Source organism: Manacus candei, unplaced genomic scaffold, assembly GCF_025592945.1.
Source record: "Manacus candei isolate 608988 ecotype Guabito, Panama unplaced genomic scaffold, ASM2559294v1 h1tg000014l, whole genome shotgun sequence".
NCBI lineage: Eukaryota > Metazoa > Chordata > Aves > Passeriformes > Pipridae > Manacus > Manacus candei.
This window is the reverse complement of record NW_026138062.1, coordinates 1,281,624-1,307,489: the sequence shown is the minus strand read 5'-3', so window position 1 is coordinate 1,307,489 and position 25,866 is coordinate 1,281,624. Positions and strand designations below refer to the sequence as shown.

General features: G+C 35.6%; 1 protein-coding gene across 3 annotated transcripts in view; it reads right to left on the bottom strand.

Annotated features, from left to right (window-relative positions):
* Positions 1 to 25,866, bottom strand: part of FGF14 (fibroblast growth factor 14) — a 391,737-nt gene that overhangs the window by 154,430 nt on the left and 211,441 nt on the right. The window contains exon 2 of one of the 3 annotated variants that reach the window (XM_051780672.1): positions 4,086 to 4,125. The exons of the other annotated variants lie outside the window; for them this stretch is intronic. The gene's annotated coding sequence lies outside the window, so the exon portion shown is untranslated. The remainder of the gene's footprint in view (positions 1 to 4,085; positions 4,126 to 25,866) is intronic. 3 annotated transcript variants of the gene reach the window in all.

Here is a 25,866-nt window from a genome sequence, read left to right as displayed (position 1 = left end):
TTTTGGTGATTCCACTTCCCTGGGAAGTAGTTGCATAAGAAGGCTGTTTCTTTTCAGCTGATGTCTATTTTGTTTGGACATCAAGTCCATGACTAACAATTTTTGCTTCACAGTACTTCCAGAATGCTATCTCAGAATTTAGCAAGAGAAATCTCTTCTCTCACTACTGCTAATGAGAATTATAAATAGTTTGAAACAAGGAGAAAAAAATATCAGAAACAGAGGACACCAGAAATTATTTTAAAGGCAACAATGGTTCTATTCATGGTAAAGTAAATATACTTGGCATAAAACAAGAAACTTGTGAGCTATAGGTCAAAGAAAGCCAGCCAAAAGTGTACACCAGCTGAAAAATAAACAGACATCAACACAGAACTACTATTAATCTGATTTGTTACACCTGAATAGTAGTTTTCAGGTGTAATTGAAGCAATTCAAACCTTAACATCTTTCTAATTTACATTGTAAAAATTCAATATGACTGAAGAACAAGAATTTTTTATATATATGAAACTTCATACTCTAAGAACCCAGTCTCAAAGTCTACACTTCAGTATTCTTAAGTGTTCTATTTCATTATTTATAACAGAAAACCTACAAAAATCTGGCAAATGACAGAAAATACACCCACGCACCTGCTACTAAGTATTTATTCATACTCATAGGAAAGCTTAAAAAGGTTTTATATTCTTAGCAAATTATGCATCTACTTCATCACATTAGGAGGATTGTTGCTAACCTTTTTTGCAGGAAACAGCAAATACAAGACTGACATGCTGCGCCATATATCTTTCATCCACAATTCAGCCAAAATGGATACTGGTGTCTTCACTGCTAAAGAAGATTTCTAGGTGCTGCAGAGATACCATGCAACATACCACAGGTGCCACTCTTCCTCTCCACTCCAAGTGGTAAAAGAATCACTATTCCACACTCATTCCCATTAAAATATCTTTCATCCACAGCACCGAGATAAAGATATTATGCATCTGAATAACCTGCAGGTGGTGGCCCCCACACTATAAGACAAGAAAAACTCTTGAAACTATAATGGACAGTCTTCTAGACTGCATAGAGAGAAGGTTTTTTTATGATTATGCAGATGAATCACAATTCCATTAAAAAAAAAAAAAAAGAAAAAAGGCAAACCCCTCTGCACCCAGCTTAAATAGAACTTAATCCACAGTAATTATTCATCCTTTTGAAACTTTTAAAGTGCCATTTTTCTTGACATCTTAGTAGCCCATGCACTTTCTGCCAAACAGATAGCTCTATTCAATGTGTCATGTCTATGCAATAAAGTTATCATGAAAATTAATGGTAATGTTATGAATCTCAGAATAAAAGCAATTAACTTTTTTTTTTCCAAATGCCAACAGCACAAAACCTCTACATCTTAATTAGTTCTCTATCATCTTACTTCATATTTTTCCACAACATGCAGTTATTATTTAAATAAAATACACTTTGGGGACTCATTTTCCATCATGATAAAGTAGTTTTGCTCCATGTTGACAACATGAATTTAGGTTTTACCCTAGTCTGGGAAGAATTCCTCCACCAAAAGGCTGTATTTTCTTGCAGTTGGTTTGTGTGGCTTTTTCTTAGTAGCAGGGAAGCTAAAAGGGTGGCTTCTGTGAGAAGCTGCTAGAAGCTTCCTCCATGTACAACAGAACCAATGTCAGTCAGCTCCAGGATGGACCCATCACTGGCCAAGGTTGAGGTTGGGCTAACTAGAAATGATGGTAACACTTGTGTGATAACATTTTTCAGAAATTTAACTTAATTTTTTTAAAAAGTTGTTGCATGGATGTAATTGGAGTTAATGGGAGTGCAAACACCCACCTGCAACCCATGGAGGAGACCCACGCCAGAGCAGGTAGATGCCTGAAGGAGGCTGTGAACCTGTGGGAAGCCCATGCTGGAGCAAGGCCCTGGAAGGGATGTGCTGACCCAGGGAGAGAGGAACTCAAGGCACAGCAGGTTTTCCTGGTAGGAGTTATGATCCTGGGGGAACCAACACTGGAGCAGGCTGTGCTGAAGGACTGCACCCCATGGAAAAGTGACCTGCATTGAAACAGTTCATGAAGAACTGTTACCCATGGGATGGAAGCACACTGGAGAAGTTCATGGAGGACTGTCTCCTGTGGGAGGGACCCCACATGGAACAGGGGAAGGACTCTTATGCTTGAGCAGCAGCAGGAACAACCTGTGATGAACTGACCATAATCCCCCTTCCCTGTCTCCCTGTGATGCTGGGGGGGAAGGAGGTAAAGCCAGGGAAGGAGGGAGGGATGGGAGGAAGTTGTTTTTAAATTTGTTTTACTTCTCATTCTCCTACTCTTATTTGATTAAAAATATATGTAATTAATATCTCCAAGCTGAGTATGTTTTGCCTGTGACAGTATCCACTGAGTGATTACTCCTGGTCCTTATATCAACCCATGAACCCTCTGGTATATTTTCTCTTCCCCTGTCCAGCTGCACAGGGGAGTGATAGAGTGGCTTTGGTGGGTGCCTGGCATCCAGCCAGGGTCTATCCAGTACATTCCTTTTAAATGGACCAAGCACAGACAGATCATACAAAATCCCTTTGTTTCTAGTCCCACAATAGAAAGAAAAGAATTATCTTGATCATAGGCATCATCTCAGCCCATAAACAACACCACCATGCTGAGGATTAAAGTAATCCATTATAACATTTTTTTCTGACAGGAAAAAAACCAAAATTATATTTTACTAAATAGCAAACAGATGAAGTTTATTCTACCTTTTCCATTTACTTTCTTGACACACACTCTGTGCAGATCAGTTAATGTACAGAATGTGATTCCTCAAGTGCTGTTACCAAGAGGAGTGCAGATTCAGTACTCTATCAAGAATTTACTGTGTTTTGTTCTTGTTTTCAACTGAAATGGAAAAGCTTTCCCGTCATCATGGCAAATACAAATGCAGCTTTTGTTTCCTAATTATCATGGCTATTTAGACCTTGAAAATATGACTTGTTTTTGCTGTAGCTGTACTGTGCAGATCTTAGGGGTGTCATAGAAACTAGGAATGATTCACTGGGAAGACATGTTCAGTCAATACTTAACCAGCAACCCACAACAACAAAAAGAAAAATTGGTTACTGAAGATGGTAACTCTCTTGCAACAAGTTTTTGACACATCATTTGCTTTTCTCTACTCCTCTTAATAACTGAATTCGGTAAAGCATTTTCCCTGTTATTTTTTGTACTACAGCTATGATGCTTTATGTATCTCTCTGATAAACTGTCAATTTGTACCTTTTTAACAAGAGAGCAGAAGTGAGAGCTTTATGATAGAAAAAAAGAATCAACCAACCAACCAACCAAAAAAACCCCAAAGCCCAAACCAAAGGACAATGACTTCTGAGTAACTTGTATGCTTTTGAGAGAAATCTTCAAACAGTACACAACATGATATTTTGAAAGTGCTGTCCTACCCTTAGAAATAATACAACTTCTTTATCTAATAGTAATCTTCCCCTTTATTTTACAAGAAAGTTCCCTCTAACATCTAGGTAATCTGTGCTATGCACAACTGGGTACCATTTCCTTGTGTCATTCAAACTAATTAAGATTCTGCAACTAGAATTTAAGTTTACAGATGAAACTTGACCCAAAAATCAGGCAGTTCTGTATCAGTTCTACAGCATTAGCTTTTCAAAAAGTTATCACACTCTATGCATGTAGTTGATTTTAGTTGAAATAGAAGGATGATTACTCTTTCCCCATTGCAGCTGTTTTCTCCAAAATTCCACGCACAGCAGCTTGTTAAATATTTTTAAACATAATGGATAACTGGAGGACTTCAGATGTCACAATGGGATATAGAACTCCGTCAGTTTAAGTTCAGTCACACTGTGTCCTATGTGTTGTATGTAATATTTAATTTATATTCTTTCTTAAAATGCTTCAGCTATTTAACTAACAAAACCTGGGAAGATGTGCTGTTTTTATAAAAAGCAGCAAATAGTACAAGGTATCATCATATGATTGAGCAAATTCTGTGTTAAGATTGGTAGGAAGGGAGAGACAAAGGAGAAAGGGAAAATTACATACCACTATTTGTGTTTGTTGTAGTCCTCCCTCTTCTTCCACCCTACAAAACAAGATCCCATACAGCAAGCGTTATCTACCTACTAGGAAGCAGGAGGCAAAAAGACTGTCAATCACAGGGGTATTACATACAGTAAACTTTCACCCTTTCTCCCCCTTGCAGTCATTAAAAAAAAATATATGAGAAACTTTGTAGAATTAGGAAATATACTACTATGGAGAAAGTCAGTATAATGTGAATAGGGGAAAGAGGGAGGAAGATAGGATGGCAGAAAACAAGACTATGACAATCACTAATAAGTAATTTAGAGCTTTGTGCTTCCTATCTCCTCCCATCCTACAAAACAAGATTCCATACAACAAGCAGAAGTGGTAAGAAATGAAATTTGGTGAAAGGATCCTCTTAATTGCCAGCCTGAAGAATTCTTCAATCAAATCATCCAGCTTAAGCAATAAGTCATGATAACAATAGTGGCAAGAACTGTATCAAGGATCAAATCTCAGCTTTGTATATAGCAGATATTGCTGCCTCAGTCCTTTGGTCTAGAAGATTAAAACACTTCCAATGGGCTACTCATGAACAAGTATACAGCTAAGGTTTTTCTGTACCCCATGGAGTATCTCCATAGCACTACTTATTTGCAGTATTACTTTCTCATAGAATAAAACAGATCTCTTCTTGATTGAGCATGGTCTAGGTCAAGGAAGATGCAAGTTCATCTGATGGCTCTTAAGAAAACCCAGAGGTATAGTAATTAATATTTAATGCTGAAAATTGAAAGAGACAAACACACACTGCACAAACAACTTTATCTGGAAGTAGTCAGTTCAGAAAAATAATGAATTCTGACTCCAGTGGTTGTTTGTATAGAAGTAAATTATAGGGCTTAAAGAAACTCACAATGAAAATTCTGGAATAACCAAGTTTTGAAATAAGACATATCCTTTCCTTACTGTCTGACAGATTGTATCTTGAATAAACCAGGTACAGAAACTTCTTGAGCACTAAGAAGTGTTTTTTGATGATCTTACTGGACAGAGGAATTAACACCCAATAACTTCAGAGATCACTTGATAACAAAACTATCCTAAAATAAGACAGCTCAACAAGTGTAAAACAGCTTCAATGCTTAAAAATATAAAGAGACACTGATGTTGTAATTATAAGACAAATATGATTCAGTGACTACCAGAGTAAGGTAGATTGTAGGTAAATTCAAGAAGATTGAAAGAATAATTGTTGAAATACATACATTACTGCAGCAGGTTATTGTACTGCTTTTACATACATTTAAGTAGGTAACTAATCCAAAGGGGAAATAGAGGGGGAGTTAGTTACTCATGCAATAACTGGTCAAATGTTACAACAGGACAAGCTTGAAAAACTAAGTTTCCTGACTCCTTAAACACATATGTCTTCTAACTGCTGTACATTTTAAAATAATTGTTACGCTACTGGGAAGCCTGCATACTCTAGAGAGTGATTTTTTTTTTATAATGAACTTTATAAAAAATTTACCTACCCAAGATGCAAAGTTCTGAAAATATAAAAGTTAAAATTCTTCAACTCCTTTTGAACTCTCCTTTAGAACAATAAAATTAAGTCATGGGGAGAAGAGAGAGCAAGAGGGAACAGCAGTATGATAGAAGAAGCAAAATACAAGAGAAGACAAATAAATTTTTTCCAACAGTAAACTCAACAGAAGCAAACTTTGAAGGCAGGTTGAAGATTAAACAAGTCAATTTAAAAAAAAAAACAAACAACTCAGAATCAGAGAAACTGTGAGATAACAGAAATGCACTGTCAGTCCTGGGGAACAGAACAATTAAAATAGATAGAAAGCAAAATAAATTAGCTATTTTCCCTGTTGTAGCTACAGCAGAATTTATAAACTTCAATTTTCAGGTAGAAAAGAGAAGATAATTGTCGATGACACTCAAGAAAACTGCAAAGTCACGGGTGACAAGAAAACAAGAGAATGCACTACCACCGGATGACCCACCAGATTAGGGAAGACAACACAAACTGGATCTCATAGCTAGTGCACACAGGCTAGTGATACAGCCATTCTAATACCCAGCAACTTCTGGTTTCCCAAATATTCTATTTTTATCCGCATTACCTGAACTAGAACCTTCAGCCAGGCTCAAAGGATCTTTTTACAAGGGCATGCAGTGAAAGGCAAGGGAGAATGGCATTAAACAGAAAGAGGGCAGGTTTAGATCGGATACGAGGAAGAAACTATTCACTGTGAGTGTGGTGAGGCACTGGAATGTTTTGCCCAAAGGAGTTGTGGATCCTTCACTCCTGGACGTGTTCAAGGCCAGGTTGGATGATGCTTTCAGCAACCTGGTCTAGTGGAAGGTGTCCCTGCCTGTGGCAGGGGGGATTGGAACTAGAGAATCTTTAAGCTTCCTTCCAACCCAAACTGTTCTATATTCTATGATTCTATTGTGATCTTGCTATAACAGATCCAGAGGACACAAAACCTCTGCCATCATACCTACAGAAATGTTTTCCACAGGAGAAAGGCAGAAATTCCAACAAGGAATTGGAAGGAACCCTAAGCATGAGGCTGCACTTCTGCCTTTTTGGCTGCGGAGGCTGTTTTGATGCTACAGTCTCCTTGAGTTCCACTCAAGTCCTGCTTATACACATCAGCCACTGAAGACAGAGGATACAGAGGATAGCAGGCTTGGATTTCTCATATGAGTTCAAACTCTGCTCCTTTAACCACTTTTTATTCAGCAGCATTATCCTAATAGACCCAGCAGTCAGATTACATCATCGTTGAATGCAGTTTGCTGTCAGACACACACTGCTTGCCCAGATAAATTGGAGAAAAGCCTGCACAGAGTACATAGTACAGAATACCCAAAGAGGCCCAAATCTCACTGCACAGTTCTGGTAATGTGAGCATAATGCTCTTAGGCCTGCAAATTTAGTCATCTGAATTTCAAATAATATATTAGATTTTCTCACCAAAAACACCTTAATGATGCCATGAGAATCAGAAAGCACCGTAAGAGACGTCATTCACCTGTGGTGTCCGGAAGATCCTTTGGAATGAAAAGTTTTCAAAAAAAATATATAAGAAATTCCTATGGTGCAAAATTTGTTCTTTAGCAAAAATCATCAAAACATTGATTTGAATAAAGAATATTTTGACTGACATGAAATAAATAAATTTTTATCATTCTTCTCTTTCAGAAAAAAATGTTTGATCTTAACCAGCTTTACTGAAGTTGCAGAACTTTCATGGTTTGCAGTGGTTTCCTTATACAAAAGATATAACATGTTGCAAATAGCTGTTGAAATACTGTACTCAATCAAAATCTGAAATGGCCATTTCTTTTGTGGTAAATATCCTAGAGGTTTTTGAAAATTCATCTAAAATTCTCTAGACAGATTTCTTTTTCCTCAGAAGAAAACTCTCCCATTTGGAAGTTCTCCTACCAGCCTGCAAAGCAATTGTGTTTTTTTGGTAAAGTTTTGTATCCATATAAATGTCACTCTGTGAACAACAGGTCCCACTGGTCCAAGCAGCAACCAGCCATAATGCTGGATCAGAAACAGGCAGTACAGGAAAAAAAAAGAGCAAAGAAGCTATTTCTGCAGAAAGGGACAGCATTTTCTAGCTGGGACATGCTCTGTTTAGCAAGTGGTGAATGGGCAAAGAATAAAGAGTATGAACTGAATGTCTATGAAAAAAAAGAGAATGACTTAATAATAAGAACAATTCCAAAAAGACCACCTTTTGGTCAGTGGAGATGAAGGACAGTTTTATCGATTGTAAAGAATGCATCAGCTGCCCTAATACTTGGGGGGAAAATACAAAGGAAAAAAAGCCAAGGATCATACAAGAGCAAAACAAGGCTGCTGAGGGATCATTTAATGATTTCACACACGCAAAAAAAGGTAGAAATGGAAATGTCCCCCAAAATCTGAAAAGACACTGCATCCAGCTATATCTGCAGCCTGAATTTTAGCATAAGCTCAAGCAGAAGACATGCACCTGCAAATAGTATTCAAATACTGGAAGTTCCGGTTTTCTTGAAAGTCTGTTTGGCAAAGAAGGGGAAAAGATTTTTAAAAATAGAAAATAAAAAGGGAAAAGCTACCAAAAAACAACCAGTGATGCCTAGAACATTGAGAAGTAGAATGAGGAAATGAGGAAGTTGCAACTAAACCAACTCTGCTCTTCCAGGAAGTCAGTGATATTAGATATTTCTGTGACAACATGCAGTGCTAAGAACTAGTACAATATAATTTTCACATTTCTACAAGAGACAGGCAACCTGTGACATGTGGGCCAATAAAGCTGACAAAAGTTTGAATATGATTTTTTCCCTTAGATATCTTTAGGGCATGTACAAAAAGAGATATATCTCATGCCTGAGCACCCAGTTGTCCTTTGGAAACTAAAGCCTTGGACTCAAAGCACAAGTATTAAGAGAGTCAGTGAGCTAAGGTACCATGAAGCTGAATTTTTTATACCTCCACTATTACATTTTCTTTCTGTTTCCTCATTTCAAATTGATGGAACTATATTGCTTGTTGTACGGAAGGTTATTTTGTGGGCAACGATAAGAAGCAACATATGAAAATAAAATTAAGATGAAGGCTGACAAATAGGACAAAAATTTCTTTGGATGAGGTTCATCTATCTCTGAAAGATGAGCATAGATAGCAATATTGTAATCACCACACAACAGTAGCATCTTAGATGGCGGAGGTGTAAGAAAGGCAGGAAAAAAGGAAGAAACTATCTACTAGATGAGAGTGTAGAGTTCAGTTTTTAGGCCTTTGCTCCTATAAAAATACTGGTCAAAAAAAATGGAAAAAAAATCTATAATAATGGCATTTATTAAATGAAGAAGACCAGACGTTTTCCACACATTTCAGATGGGCATGTAAACAACCTTCACAAGACAACACAATTTTGTTTCTCTAGAGTCTTTTAATTTTTTAATTGTTATCCTTAAGGTGAAAATAATGGTGAATAGATTCTGGGCTGGTGGTTTATTGTTTGTGTCAGTTATGTTTATGTACTAGATAGCTCCTATAAATGCACACATTGGAGCATACAGTGCACCATAGGCATTTCATCATTGTTTTGAAAAGTAACTAACCTCTTCTGGCCCAACAGCCTTCACAGCACAACCAAAGTTATTATACATACACACAACAGCTCAGAAATTACAATATAATTAATAATAATTCTCTAGTCACAACAGTTGATCACTCACTGTGCTGTAGACAGACAATGAGTCAACAAAATACCAGCTGTAAAAATGCAGCCATATAATTGACTTTATTTTATTTATAAATGAGCACCTTTTGCTGTCTTAAATTTGCTTCATAAACAATCACAGTTTGATAATACCAAGCTAATGGTTTTAAGCCATTTTTACAGTAAGACAATTACATACAAGGTGTTTTGGGGAAAAAGAGAAGGTAGCATGAATTTCATAGGATATAAGCATTGAAGTTAAGTGCAGGTCTTGTGGGATATGATTATGGGGACTGAAGGAAAACCAGAAACTCAGAAAAGAAAACAAAACTACTCTACCAGGCTCATCCAAGAAATATTAGAATAACACCATATGACAACTAACTTCCTTTATAGTTCCCGCACTGACACATCTAAGAGAGATGTTACACTCCAGTTGCATGAAAGCAAGAGCATGAGAATCCACTTTGCTTGCTCTCAGTTTTTACAGCACACAGTGGATTTCTGCTATAACTGGGCCTCTGTAATACTACTGCAGTACAAGTAACAGGTCTAACTATCCAATCTTTGTGCAAAGCTATTCAGTAGTGCCTGTTGTCCATCACTTGTTTGAAAGGACTACTTGATTCTTTAATTCCACTCCAAGATAAAGACACTTATTTGTAATATTTTGATTTTCCATCCATATAAACATACTTTTTTTTGTGTGTTTGAAAATACACAATGAATGACACCATTTCTGATGTAAAGCAGTAATCTAAGTGTGAATCTGATAAAATAATTACAATAATACCCTCAAATTTCAGTGAATAGCATACAATGGGCATGACAAAAGACAAGCTAAAATCCTCTAGAAAACAGATGAAAAAAACGTTTATAAAAGAGAAAGGCAGGAACATGTGATGAAAAGATAGAGCTCCTGTAAGTTTTACATCAAAGTCAAGAGGACTGATGAGAAGATACCCAACCTGGAGGAGAAAGTGTTATTCCCTTGCTATCCTCGTGTAATTATACTAGCTGAACCCTATATGAACAGGGTGAGGAAGCATACTTGGAGGAGAGAAAAGGATTGGAGACAACAGAATAAGAAAAAAACACGTGCTTGTGTGTGTGTGTCTGTATGTGTGTGTATGTGAGGAGGAGACTAACATCAGAAAAAAAGTAAATTAGAAGACAATTAATACACGAAGGAAGCAGGTATTTAAAAGAGATTATAATTAGTCTTAAAAAGAAGAAATACGTGGAAGAAACATCCACACAATAAGTAGACTATAGATAAATAAATGATACTTCAACATCTTTCTAGAAATCTCAGTTTTCTGTAGATCTCAACAGCACACTATCCTGACTGCCTAAAACAGTTTTAGAACCTATAAAAATTATACAATACATGTATGTGTTTAGATACAGCAATTAAATGGCTAACGTTGCAGAACTGTGTTTGAATCCTGAGGTCTTTCTGTATGCTATGATAATTCTCTCAAACATACAAGAAATGGGCTGTTTTTAAACTAGCTACCCTTCCCAATCACTAGAATAGGAGCTGAGTTGACTTACAACAGTTTTAGAAGTGTTGATTATAATCCCTCAGTGCATTGCTTGCTATACTTTTTCTTTAAAGTATATTAAATGCTGAAGTAATAAGAAAACATTAAGTTTGGCTATAACAGCTTGAATCCAGAGCTGACATTTTTTCCAGTCTGCATATCAGATGGCTCTTGAGTGTGGTACCTAACCTGCGTCAGCAATTATTATGGGTCCAGCATGTTGTGCAGAATGACAAAGACCTTGTTTATTTAATAATCTATTTTATTTTAAAAGTCTTGGTTCAACCTTCTACTAAAAAAAAAATCTCAAGAATGGGTTCAAAAGGAAAGAAAAAAAATTATACACTCCATGGAAAATGAAATATTTACCTGCCTTTTGTACCTTTTAAAACCTCTTCTTTTTATGATAAATATGATTCACCCTTTGTAAGTTGTCGTAACTTGCCACATATTTTTATGATTACAGACTAGATTTGTGCACATTCATTTAGTCCTGCTATAGTTTTCCAATGAGAATAAATGAACACTGACCTATCTTCTCTACATGTTAATCTGAAGAAAAAAAGCCATTAGGAAATGCTTCATGGATGATTTTTCTAATTGCCCAGCTTCCACTCAGGTACCTAAAAAAGATTTTCCAAAATGCTTAGCATCAGACATATTTAGCATCTTCAAAAAAAGCTGATGTCTTATTTTGATAGCTAGATAAGATTGGAGTACTTTGCCAGTGTTTTAGAAAAAGAAAAATCTAGTTTAGGATACTTAATCTTTTTTCACTGACACCAAGTGAAAATTTCCTTAACAGTACTGGAGTTAATTTGGACCTGAAATATATTTCCAGCATTATGACCTCTGCAAACATTGTAAGGGGAAAAAAGATATAGACTGCTACATAGACAGAAGGACATAAGTATAAGACATAATCAAATTAAGATGCAAAGCAAGAGTCTGCTAGCTTAAATGTACTCAGAGCTTCTGAAATAAAAAGTATGTTTACCAAGTGAATAAAGCAGGATGGTTTCTAATATGTACAACAAAAGACTCATCTGGGTTAAATACTTTATTACCCTAGTCTGATTGAAGATTTCAATTTCATAACCAGTTCCCCTTCAAAAAAGTATAATTTAATCTGGCTTCACATCCCACTATTGAATATTTCACAGAAAAAATTTTGAATGGATTTCCACCTCAAAGAGTCAAAATTTCTTAACGAGTAATGCAAACGCAACAGAATTGGGTTTCACATCGCTCAACATAGTAATTGTAAATGTGATAAACTTGCTGCAGCAAAGCTGCCCAAAGGCAGGCTATCCGTATTCTCACAAATGAGCCCCAAGATGTATGTGATCCTCCCTGGCCTGTAACACTGCTCCTGCAAACCTGCCTATCATTAGGCAATGGATGACATCTGTAAACATCTGGGAATGGTACAGTTCAGCATCCCTATGCGCTGAATTGTGTATGCAGTGTGTGCTTTCCCTCCTACTTCTCACATTGTTTATATACCGGGTAACATGAATGCTGTTCATGACTTGCCACTGTTCATCACGAGCTTCTGAAACCAACAGTGTCTCCTCACAGTCCATTCGTGGAGGTTTCTCAGAGGAGCAGAAGACAAATGTTTTTAAGGATGACAGTCATCTCCATTCTTGACCTAATGGCTGACAGCAAGAGAAACCCTAGGTTACACTGCTCACAGCCTCCTTCAAATTTCTGCAGGTGACCAATACTCCATTGGCATGGGAAAAAAATCCATTATTCTGCTCAAATGTGCAAATTTATGGAGAATGATATGGAATATTCTGACCCTGGCAAGGACTCAAGGTTGGATTTAGTCCATCATTATGTGATCTCCAGAGAGGAAAATTAATCTCTGAACAAAGCAGTTCAAGGGAAGCAGCACTGGGTACTGCCTGGAAGAGGATATGCACTTTGTAGATCAAGGAGTCAGGTCCTGCAAATTGAAGACTTCCCTGCAATATCTGTAGGGCTCTAAACACATCTCAAGATAGTGAGTTGTTGGAGTTCAATTAAAAGAAATATCTGAAAGTCTTAGCTGGTTTAGAAAATAACATCACTTCTTCTGTTTTGCCATTTGCATCTCAAAAGATATAAAGTAACCTGAAAAAAAAATTCTACAGTTCAAAAAGGAAAATGCCTAATTTAATAACACCAACATCTCAGTCACATGAACAAGAATATAGTACCTGAAAAACCATAAGTCAGATGTCTTCCACTTTATAGGTGATTAATTCACAAAAAATAAATATTGTGCAAATAAATACAAATGAACTCTTGCTGCCTTTGAGTGATCTGATTGTAATCCATCAATTACATACACATTCATAAGACCTAGGAACTTATTTCTGTAACATGAAGTCACACTAAATCCAACACTGCAACTTAGGAGAAGAGTAATATCATCACTGAAGTACAGCTGAGAATTTTAGCTAATGTCTTAAATTCTAAATCTCACCGCCACCACCACCCCCTGCTGATTCAAAGGAACCTTTTCTGTACTTACACATATGCAAGGAGTTATAGGACAATATAGATTGAAGAAGGTTCACATCACAAATCCTGGATGGATATTCAGTGTCTATCATCACAGTTAAAATATAACTATTAAGAAAATCAAAAGGGAGCAGACCTGATAATTTTGAAAAAAATGCATCTAGATTTTATAGAATTAATGATCATATTCAGTGGTAAATTTAAGACAATAAATGAGCTAGGGCTTTTTTCCAACCAGTATTTCAACTTAATGAATAGCTTGCACAACAAGTCATGGCTACAGTACATTTTCTTCTTTAAGCACTTTTAATAATACAGTGTAAAATATAGCAAAATTATTCTCTTGTAAACTCTGGTTAACAGAAAGCTACCAAATTCTACCCAGTTATTAATTTTTCACTAAGCCCTGTATGAAGTTAAGGTTTCCAAATCTTACTGAAGTTTTCTCATACTGTTAGGAAATTCTTTAATAATATTAAAGAGGTTTACAAAAAAAATAATAGAATAAAATAGAAAAGTGATAAGATCTTCCTCTTCACAGAGAAAATGTCCCTCTGATTTGGCATAGGAGGAGCGACAAATAAGCTGTTCCTGAATTGAGGCAAGAGGAAATCAGCTGTTGTTGACACAGAGGAATGATGCTGCCATACTTCAAGGAGACTGTATGTGCAAGAATGCTGAACCTTCTGCACATGGTGTTCTAACACGGGACAAATTCAGCCCACTGTGAAACCACATGTTAAGTCACTTGAAGCTTGTGAATACAACTTCAACCTCATAAAAACTCTTCTATGGGATTTCTGAAGCCAGTAGGTCTTCAGCAGCTTGTCAAACAATTTTTTTTTTATTAATGTCAACCAGAAGAACTTACTGTTTGTGTTTCTCACTATGCTAGAATGGTTTACAGTTCAATGTCAAGGAGTATTCACAAAATATTCAGCTTTCATAACTGCTCTCTTCCTTACTTGGGCTTGAATTCATCCTAGCAAGACATTCTCTTCAACAAAATCTACCCAAATGAAGACTGGAAGTGATACCTGCTTATGTTTTCATGTAAAGCACTTCTCAATCCCACTTCCCAAAAATCTCAACTAGACTAAATCCAAGAGACTTTATTATCTGTAAAAATTCTTCCCATTGATTAAAGCTTAAAGAGTTCTTCTTTCCATGAAAAGCAAAAATACAAGGTATTAAATGAAAATATATAATTTTACTATAGATGGAATCAATTTACTACAGAGTGAAAGAAACCCAGGTGATATAAATTTACTCTTATGAGAAGAAAGAGAACACAAATATTAAGTCATTCATTTTGGTCAAAACATACGATAAAAACAAGATGTCTACAACTATGCTACTCCCCACACATGAAAATTAGCAACCACAAAAAAATAGAAGAAATTAAAAATGTTCTTCTCATAAGAACATTTATTTTATATGCTATAAAGACATACTACTGGTGCAATTCATCAAGTGTCCACCATCCAAAGTCGTTTGGGGGAAAGATACCGTTATCAAGTCTGAAATTTTGAGGAGGTAAAAATAAGAGTTCAAGGAGTCCAACAAGTCAGATACATTTCTGTGTAGCAGCAGCACAGAAGCAGCACTCCTGAATATCTTCCAGAATACAAAATCATTAATCACTACTAATAAGGGTAAATTTTGCATCCCTGTACATTCCTTTAAAACTTTGTCTCCAAAATCCAGTATGAGCTACCTTGCAGCTGGGGGGACCACACTCTAAGAACAACCTTCACAGCAAAATGATCTGAGTTCTTTGCCCTCCAGGGCTTTACCCATGTCTCCTTCATTGTCCTAATAGACCAGCAGTTATCAGATGGTTTTGCTCACCCAGCACTTCACCCCAATGCTACTTAGGGTCAAGTAAAGAACCAGTAAGAGGCACTAGGACAACAGAAATCAGACCTATCAGCGTCGACCCAATCTGGGATCCTCGACACAGCTTTTATGCATATCACTATCAGGATTTTTCCCCCTCTCCAGTGATGGAGAGTTAACAGAGATGCAGGAATAGTACCTTTATTAACAGGTATTTGTTGATTGTTGACAAATGGTACAAGATAAATGACGTATTAAAGCTCTTTACTCAGTTATCACTGGATTTTTTTTTTGTGATGGGGAGAGGATACAACTATTGCCCCTTTTGCTTTCTTCATAAATCCCTTTCTTTTCATTCTTCCATCATTTTATAGCTTTTCCGTCTTCTTGACTAAGTTTATCAACCTATTTCTTATTCCCCTTTCTCCCCTCCCACAGACGTGGTTTTTTCAGTCTTTAAATCTCTCCTAGAAATCAGAGCTGGAAAGGCAAATCTGAAGATGCCCAGCAAGCTGAGTCAAAATAGCAGCACTAACCTGACAACTTTGGCCCATCAAAAGATTTCACAGAGGACGTTCATGTTTAAGTAAAATATTTAAGATATATATCATTGTGGAGACAGCAGATATGCTCCCTGTTTTTGGCTGTAACTCTGTGTTGTGCCATGAATTGGACCCTTCAGGTGGGAAACCTGAACATTAAATAAATGAATAATTTGAGGTTTTATTTTTAAATTAAAATCAATGAAGAATTTAGTACCCTTTCAGTAAACAGGGATTTGATTTTCTTAAAAATTTTACATTTTAAAACTATTTGATTTTTCTAACTTTCCTTCAGGATAAAATTACAACAGAATTGGTGAAGAATATGTGAATGCAAGTTATGGAGGAGAAAATGAATTGTGGAGGAAAAGCCACAACCTTTTAAAAATCAGACTAGTGATATTGTAGAGCATCTTACTCAGAAGAGTAGTGAAGAAGAAGAAAAAATATCAATTTCTGCCATGGAACAATTTGAAAATGGCTAGCTATGCTGCCTGCAATAATATGAGGGTAAAACTCTGCACAAGAATTTCAGTCATTGTATTCTCAAATTCCTGACAACTATGTCCAAGCAAAATGATTCACCACAATTTGAGTAAAGTCAACATAAAATTAAAATTTTGCTAATAATATACCAAACATAAAAAAGGATGATGTGATTAATTTTTTAAGAAAAATGAGAGAGAAGAAAGCGCAGGAAGAGAATTATAACAGATCTATTTGTTCCAGTTACTCATATACAACAGAAATCTGAAAAGACAAGAGGTTAATTATACTCTGTAAATAATGTTTTCACGAGAACACCTTTGGTAAGTATAACAGGTTCTTTGAAATTACTACCATTATTTATTGCAACCATCTGTCCAGAACTACATATTAGCTGCAATGCCTATTGAGCAAGAGATACATACCACACTTTAAACACAAGTCTTAATGCCAAGATAATATTAGCAATTCCCATGTAAAATTTTAGTTATATTTCTAAGTTTCCCCACCTTCAGTTTTGTGACTCAATATTATTATTCCTCTTAGCATTAAAGCTTGAAACATTCCCAATGCATTCTAGCATTTCAGAAAACCACAACAACACCCAGCTACTTCCCTCATTGAGTGAAAGCACCATCACACACAGCAGTAAATCACTGTTTGTCTTCCACAGTAACTGCATCATTTATATACCATTTATGTGGGGTTTTGTAATATCATTCAGGAGAGCACTGTAAGCAATATTATAAATTCAGCACTGCCAGCCTGATGCTTACCTTTTCAGATCAACTGATGTTTTTTCCCCTGATAAGTAGAGATACAGTTACTGATATCAGATAAACTTGGAAACACTAAAATAAAAGCCCTGTTGATAACAGGCTTTGGAATAAATCACTCTTATCTGGACAGAGAAATACCAATGATAAATTCAAGAGAATAGAAATGACGATGGGCTGCGCAAAATGTGGAGATTGTTCTGCACTCTCTTCAGCTTCCTCTTTGACTGCATCTACCCAACTTTGTATGCCCCCTCACCTGATGTCTTTGCCCAGGAAAAAGGGAAAAGAAGACCACATGCAAGTAACAGAAGACTTACACATTATGATGGTGAAAACTGACAAGCCATATCACAAGTCAAATTTAAATATGTAAGCATGCAAACCTTTTTAATCACTAATCTAAGGAATTTACTACCTCAAAATTTTGCCTTTCTGCATACATGATACAAGATTACAAGGTGTAGATTTGATATATCTACTTCAATATTGGAGAAAAAATTAAGAGATGATGCTTTACATATTTAAGAGAATTAATTTCAGTTAATTAAATTTTGGAACAATCCCAGAACAAGTTACTAAATAGAAATGATTGAACATTTTTAGAAAAACTATAAAAAGATTGTTAAAAAATGCATTTGACCCTGTTTTCCTTCATGTAATTGAAATGTTATGCAGTTAAAGAGTTCATTTAAATGTATATAGTTCTGAATGAAGAAAAATTATGGTAATTCAAACTTGCAGCTACTCATCTATACACAGTAATACATGACATAAGAAGAAGGAAAAGAAAAATCAGAGAGGCCAATCTCCTATAGGTCATACAGTCATGTAGAGATTGTGAAAAGCCACAGAAAATACCTCATCTATTAATCTTTGGAATAAAGCCAGTCTACTTTCATGAAAGTACAGTGCTGAATATAAAACAGTCCTGCTCAGTTGCATGTGAAAAAAATATATTTTTAGCTATAAAGAAACAGAGAAAGGAAAGGATTAAATGGCAGAAAATAATGGTAAAGGGCAAAAATACCAGAAAACACATAAATAGAAAGAAAAAAACCCTAGATTTGTGTGTGTTTTTGTTTAACTTGACTTAATATAATATTATTTTTATATTTTCTATAAGTATATATAAATATTTTTATGTGTCCTAAAAATATAAATATCTATAAATACCATCATGGGAGCCGTCCTCAAAATCAGGTTGTTCTCATGTTTTCTAAAGTTTCATAGCTTTTGTCTCTTCAAAAACAACCTTGTAAGTGCTACTTACAAATAGCATTTTGCAATTAAAAAGCCAAATAAACATTTTTACTGGCTGGTCTGAGTGTGCATGTAAGGGAAAGCACATCATCCTTTATGCACTTAAGGCATCCAAAGCATAATGGCGTTTTCACTGCTGAAAACTTCATGCTGTTGTGGAACTCCATGCTCTTAACAATGTATATAGATGCTTGCACTAAAAATGCCTCTAATGTCTAACTTTTCTTATATTGTGCCCCAAATGGTTTTTGGCAAAGAGAGAGGAAAAAGCACAACAAATAAATATTAATTTCATCCAAAATTTTTTCAGACCTGTAAAATCTTTTCACAAGTTTGGATGGATGCAGCACACAACTGGCACATAGGAGAAGGTACTACAAAGGAGAGACATCCTCATTAAATCCCTGGTCTTTTGACAAGTTCAACAGACAGAGGCTTGTTGAGGTTTAGCAGAATGTATCTATAACTTCCAGATGGACTCTGAAAAAAAGTATTGGCTACCTAGAAACCAGTAATAATTTATCTGCAGTATATAAATCTCTCTCTATATATATATATATGTATATAGTATTATTAGAAACTTAAAACATTTGAGAAGGTTAGGCTCTAATGTTTTGGCAGTGGAGGGGTTTATTGATATAGGTTTGAGCAACCTGGTCTAATGAAAAGTGACCCTGCCTGTGGCAGAGTGGTTGGAACCAGATGATTTTCAAACCCAAACCATTCCATGATTCTATGAACTCACATGTTTATACCCATATAATAATTAGATTTCTATGAAAAAAAAAACCCCAAACAACTTTAATATTAATTCTCTGAGATGTAATGGGCAAAGCAAAGAATACTATTGAAGACAAGCATTTACACAAAAGAACAAATCAACCAACCAACTTTAGATGCTCTGTTAGAGCAAAAGCACTGTGAACTCGTAATCTTAACCTATATCTATTTTCCACTTGTGAAATGGCATATACATAATATAGAGGCATTCAGAACTCAAAAAAAAAATCATTTTCGTCTAGTTTCTGGATGTGCCTTTGGAAATTGCAAACTTTTCTGTCAACTACTGGCTTATAAGAACAATTATTTGCAATATCCAATGGTTTGGCATTTTTTCCCATAAAGAAGTCCTGAAATAATGTGAGTGGTAAAATTAGAATCATATTCCATGGAGCAAGATTACAACTTTCTTCAATACCTCGTTCCTACTAAACCACTATGATTCAGGTGAGGTGTGTGTTGGGGAAAGTCACACATCAAAACAATGAAACAAAGAACCCACACTCCATCTCCTCTATGTTGTTACAGTATCTTTTTATTTTCCATATTGTGTCCCACTCATCTGAATTTGCTCCAACAGTGATATATAGTTTTATTGCTACAACCAAAGTTTTAAATTCTTCTAGATAATGTTGAATAAGAAGCATAAGTAAAACTAACAGAGTTGCCCAAGAAGCTATTCTGTTGTGATTTTTTTTATAAATGCAGTAGTAAAATAACAAACCCACAAAATACCCTCAGGTAGAGAATGGTTGCACCTTTTCAATTACTTTACAAAATGTTATGACACACAAGACAACTCAGAGAAAGATTCAATAACCTGGAACAAAAGACATATTATTGATGCTACCATAATGTTGAGGCAATCCTGATGAATACATACCAGGGTTGTTAAAAAGAGAAATAAATCTCACCAGTACTCTTTTTTATTTATTTACAGCTGAAGAAATTTAAATTGGAACTAAAACCAAGGACTCCACCATATACTCATAAAATTCAGTAAATTGTAAGATCAGCTATTTTCAGGTTATTAGGTAATATATAATACTTACTGTTGAATCATCTAGAAATATAAAACAAAATTATTTGTTAGACAGTCCACATAAAACAAAGGTCTTTAAAAATATAACCAAGAAAAGAAAAATCCAGAACATACAAAGTAAAAATGGAATTTACTTTGTATAATGTTTTGTGTTCTTCCTATATATAGATTAATTAATTTGAATTCTGTTAATTTAGAAATTAATTAATACAAATTTGGTTAATCTAGCTCATGCATCATTGGATTAACTTGGATGCACGTAGTTGTATCTGCTTAATTTCACAAATTTTCAAGTTATATTCAGTGTATCACAGTTGATTATTTCCATAATGCTTCATTCTTTTAATTTATTTTTTTTTTTGCTTCAACTTGAGCTAAAAAAGTAATTATTATAGTAGTGCAATATGCTAAAACAAGAAATCCAATCGCTTTTAGACCACTGAGATATATCCTATTTGAAGACTTTAAACCAATCATCACTTATTATTGCAAAAATTTTTCCTCCTGCTGACAAGGGAAAAATAAATCAGATAAGGGAGAGCTATGAGAAACAAGAGAAACATGAATAATATCATGAAGGACATAAAATTAGAAGGCACAAGGCTCAGAGTTCCAGTCTCTGTTTGTTTGCCGTTCCTTATATATTTTGTGTCATTTTTAGGACTCATAAAGGAAAGGCTTGATAGGTTTGGGATGAGTGGGACAAGAAGTTTGCAGCTTTATAGAGGCAATCCAGGTGAAGACAAATATGTTCAGATCAGAGACAGGCAGTAAATAACAGAGGCAACATTTTTTTGGTTGTTATCTCTTTGTTTCATGTAATTAAAACTCGGAAAAGGACACCGAAGAAAACACAAAAAAGGAATAAAATGTGAACAGAAAACAAGTTTAAAATGAAAGCTACATGTGATGGTCTCTTCTTTTGTTTTTCTAGTGATGAAGAACAGTTACTACTTAATGGGGGTAAGACAAAGACTACCATCTTTCAAGACTTGGATTTAGTTTATCCTTTAGAGGAAACTAAGTCAAAGCCTTTCTGCAGTGCAGATGCTGAATCGCATTTAATACTGCCAGGCATTTCTTGCTTTATTCACGTGCATGTTCATCTTTCTTTATCCTAGCTTCTCTCTTACAAGTGTTAGAAATACTTAAATTCCCTATTTGGATAATAACCAATTACTCACTGAATTTGTTATAACATACTTGAGTAAAAAAAGAATTAACAGACCAAAATGAATATGACCTTTTTTGAACAGTTCTTATATTTTATTCCAACTACAACTTCAACAAAGAAAAAGTACATATAGCAGAAGGAATAGGTGTGAAGATGGTTATGTCAAATTCTGGCTTCATTTTGTCCTTTTTATAAAGGTTACATATATCATATTTGATGTGAAAATCATTAAAGAGAGTTGATAGGGAATGAGAAAAATAACTGATGAAGACTTAAATGCTTAATTACCATAAACTGGCTTGCAAAATACTAGTCTGCTATGACAACTTTCCACTCTTTATTATTGTTTTTATTTAAACTATTTTAGCTCCTGCTCAGAAGTGTTAATCGAAATCAGGATCTTTCTTCCACTATCTGCATATTTCACTTAATGGTCTGAATGCAGGTTATCAGCAATTCCTTCATGCATTGCAGGGTGATAGTGTTTTCTTTAAAATAAATTAAGAAAAAAAAGAAGAAAGAAATATAGAGCAGATGTGAAAAGACATCAAAATAATTATTTGAGAGATCTAAACATTTGACTGGAAGACATTTTTTACTTTTCAAAATAATGGATTTTTTTCTTTTTTGACGTGGAAAGAGGAAAGAAAAAAAGGAGTAAAAAGGTAGCCTAGAGAAGTAATATTTAAATAACATTCCCAGCAAGTGCAACACTTGATATCTAGAGACCTCATTTAAGATCCACTTTCTGTAAAACTTAACAGGAGGTATATTTTAACCTTGGTCTCCATACCCCAGCGAATATTGACTATCAGTCTTTTTTGGTCCAATGACTAAATATAGTAAAATGGCAAACAAATTGCAGTTATGTCTCAACTGGATGACTAGCTATTCTGTGACACATGCACGTGCCCGTTAGCTCATCTCCAATCACTCAGTCCTGCTGCAGAACAGAATGCATTTAAATTCTAATGTGTCCTATCGACAGGGAAATCACCGCTCCCAACTCTTCCTACATACCACTTATGTTAAAAGAAAGAAACAAAATTCAGCGGTCAAGCAATTCAGTGTCACTGAATACTGTAGATGAATCAAGGTGTAAACAGCCCTGAAAATTGATTTGACCAGTTCTCAGGAAAAATTTCTGAATCAAATCAAGTTAAATAAAAATATACTGCCTCTGACTCAGGAAGCTATTTAACTGCCTGTCACTATAATACTACTTTCTGGAAAAGTGTTCCCACCTGCACACCCTGTTCTTATTGTTCCCGAAACACCTCTTATTGAGTGATGGTAAACAGAGCTAGATGGACTTTTGGTTTGAACAAGTAGATTTAACGTGATACATATTACTGCCTACATGCCTTTAGATAACCATAATAAATCCCAAACAGCAAATGCCCAATATACCATCTAGAAAAAAAACTGAGCACAGCTCTGGTCTGGGAAGAACCCATCTCTGTACTACATGACATGAGACTGGGTGCCACATGTGGCAGGGGGGAAACAGAGAGGACCTGCCTCTCCTTCCTCTTCTCAGCACGTCTGGACCAGGAAACATGCAGAACACACATGAAGGATGATCATGTTCCCACAGTGCCAGCAATGAATGTCCTTCAGCTGGTCATATGTCAGTATATTTTAAAGTTCATCAGGAACCTGTTCACAAGAGGTATTTGCCTTTGAACAGCAAAAATCAGTGTTGCTTTTAGCAATACAGACCAAGTCAGCTCAATAGAAATAATTGAATACAAGAAAACTTGTGACAAAGAATACAAGTAATGCTACTAAAGCATGAGATGCATACTGCCATTTGCACATCCCACTGGCCAGCAGGTTGAACGAAAACTGGTCCTGGAAGGATCCAAACAGACTGAAATGGGCTTTAGACGAAGGTCTACCTACAGAGAGCTTTGCAGTTCTCCCTGTTTGGCTGGTCACAGGTGTTTCCCTTCTCTCCCTTCTCTCAGAACACAAGACAACAAACCAAAAAAAACCCAATAAACCACACTAAGATGGCAAAACCTGATCAAAAAGCTACACAATGAGGTGCTTGAAATATACTATTTTTAAATGAATAGATTTTGAGTTAGTATTCCATTAAATCACTTGCTGCATGCTAGTAGAAATTTTATGATTAATGTAGCTTCATATTAATACTCAAACCACTAAATATGCTTTACAACAATTTGCTTTAAAGAGATGTACAAGATCCAGAAGATGAGGGTGCAAACTGTGGAACACATCCTAAAATAAAATAAACAGAAGAGGAAGGAAGCAAATGCATTCTAACAAAATAAACCTATTTTAAACCAGTCCCATTTTTGTGTCTTCTACATACATATTTCATTTTTCTCCTCTTGTAGAGGAAATACAACAGTCTTTTATCAATTGTTCACCTTTCTAGTCTCAATCTCTCAGTGTATTAATATTAAATTATCTTTTTCTTCAAGTATATCCTTCCATTACGTAGGGTGTTATCACATACTGCTTTATCAAGAGAAAACCTAGAACTGGTGTAAAAAAAAGGCTCCACCATTAAAAAGAAAATACAATTTCTCTGTTTTGTGATGGTCAGTTTTCACAGTGGAGGCCTTACTGTGACACATGTTTATGCTCATTGCTTACACTTGTGTGCTCTCAGTTTTTAAACAAAATGCATGACTGTTCTGTGTCACTGTGATGGAATTCTCCATGAGGAAAAGAGAGAAATACAGTAAATTGGTAATATTGAAAGTTTGCAACATTTTTCATTGTCTTTAAAATTTAACATCAAGTGCTATTTGAATTTAAATATTACAGGTACTGTGAACTTGTAACAAGTTGGTATTATTTATGTCTACAGGCTTCTGCAACACAATAGGGTTTCATAAGAAAACTGTTACTTGCACAATTTATTGTGTTGGGACAATGAAATACTTTGTCCTTTAGTAGAAGTTTCATGTGACACTTGGCAGTCAGGACAACAGAGCAAAAGGATATGTCACTGGAGACAGAGGGCCTTGGACATGGCAGGGAGCAGGTACTCACACAGATTTCTTACCAGTGCAAAGAAGTAATTGTAACTTTCACACTGTGCTGGTTTTGCAATGTTGTTAGTAACTCTGGCTACTACTTCCGCTCCTCAATCTCTGTCTAGAAGCTGTGAGCATGCTCTAGTGCCTCATAATCTTGCAGTGAAACTCTGGAACTGGTTCTTCTGATACAGTGCCCCCCATGCTACTACTATCTAGGTAGTCCAGCAGGATGTGCTGTTGGTGCTTCTTTTTGGTAGGAGTAACCAGCGGTCACCCAAGACCACTTTCTTAAAGCAAGGCTGCTTGGGAATAAATCATGTCAATGAGACATACTAAAGCAAAAAGAGGTCTATGTGGATGTGTATTTGCAGTACGCAATTGGAGGCACGACTGTAACAGACACAGATTTTTACAGGCCAATCCTGGGGTCATCCTGACACAGCAGTGGCAAAAATGGATTTCAGTGATGAAAGATTCTATCAATACTAGTTAAAAACAAGCAAGAAGAAACAAGACAGCAAATAAACAAACAAACATGAAAATACCAGGCTCCATGCCCTCTTGCTGTCAATGACCCAAAGAAACCACTGCAAAACTATCAGTTTTTCCCTTACTCAATATAAACCCTAGCACTACCAGTACTATAAAATTATTTGATTCCTAGTAGTGATTTGGGGATTTGAAATGAGAAAAAAAGCACAGTCTATTTCTAATTTACTGACAAGGAAACAAACTTTTCTCACATTCTCCTCTCAAAGAAAAGAAGATGTGATACTCTGACTGTGCTTCAGCTTTGAACTTAAAGTAGTTAACTTACACAGGTGTGGTAAAAATTAGTGAATTTATTGCAAAACAACACGTGAAGGGAAGTCAAATGCTTTTAATTGTTCTCTGAACTACTTTCCCATGCATGGCAGGAGGGAAATAGAAATGGCAATAGCCTACTAATAAAAATAAATAAATATTCTAATAATGAACATAGGTAAGGAGAAGCGGCATCATTTTCTTTCTCTTATCCCAATTTTACATCAAGATCACATTAACCACTCAGTAACCTCCCATAATTACGCACAAAACTGTACTCAAATTCATAATTTTCAAACATATTTACCACCATTTTTATTATCCCTCCCAGATATTTATACTCCCTAAAGCAGAACATATTAAAGATTGTTACAAATTTAAAATACTTCAGAATATTAAAACACTCCCTATTCCCTTCACATCCTGATTGAAATCTCTGTTTTGAATAGAAGAACAGCATAATTTACAACATGAAATTCACTATCTATTCAACTCTGATAGTAGCAACAGTGCACTTTCAGATAGCTTGTCTGGGGAATCATGCATCAAATCCGGGTTTTTAGATTTTTATACGAAATACAATGCAATCTGACAAGGTGATGGAAGCAACAGAACAAGATTAGACTGTGTTCTGTCTCCCAGTAAAATTTTGAATGTAAACCAAAACTAGCCTCAATAATGAAGCAGTGATACAGCCCTGGAGGCTGCCCTGCTCCAACCTCTCCAGTTCTGGGCATGGGGAACAACCTCCCATTACTCAGTCACA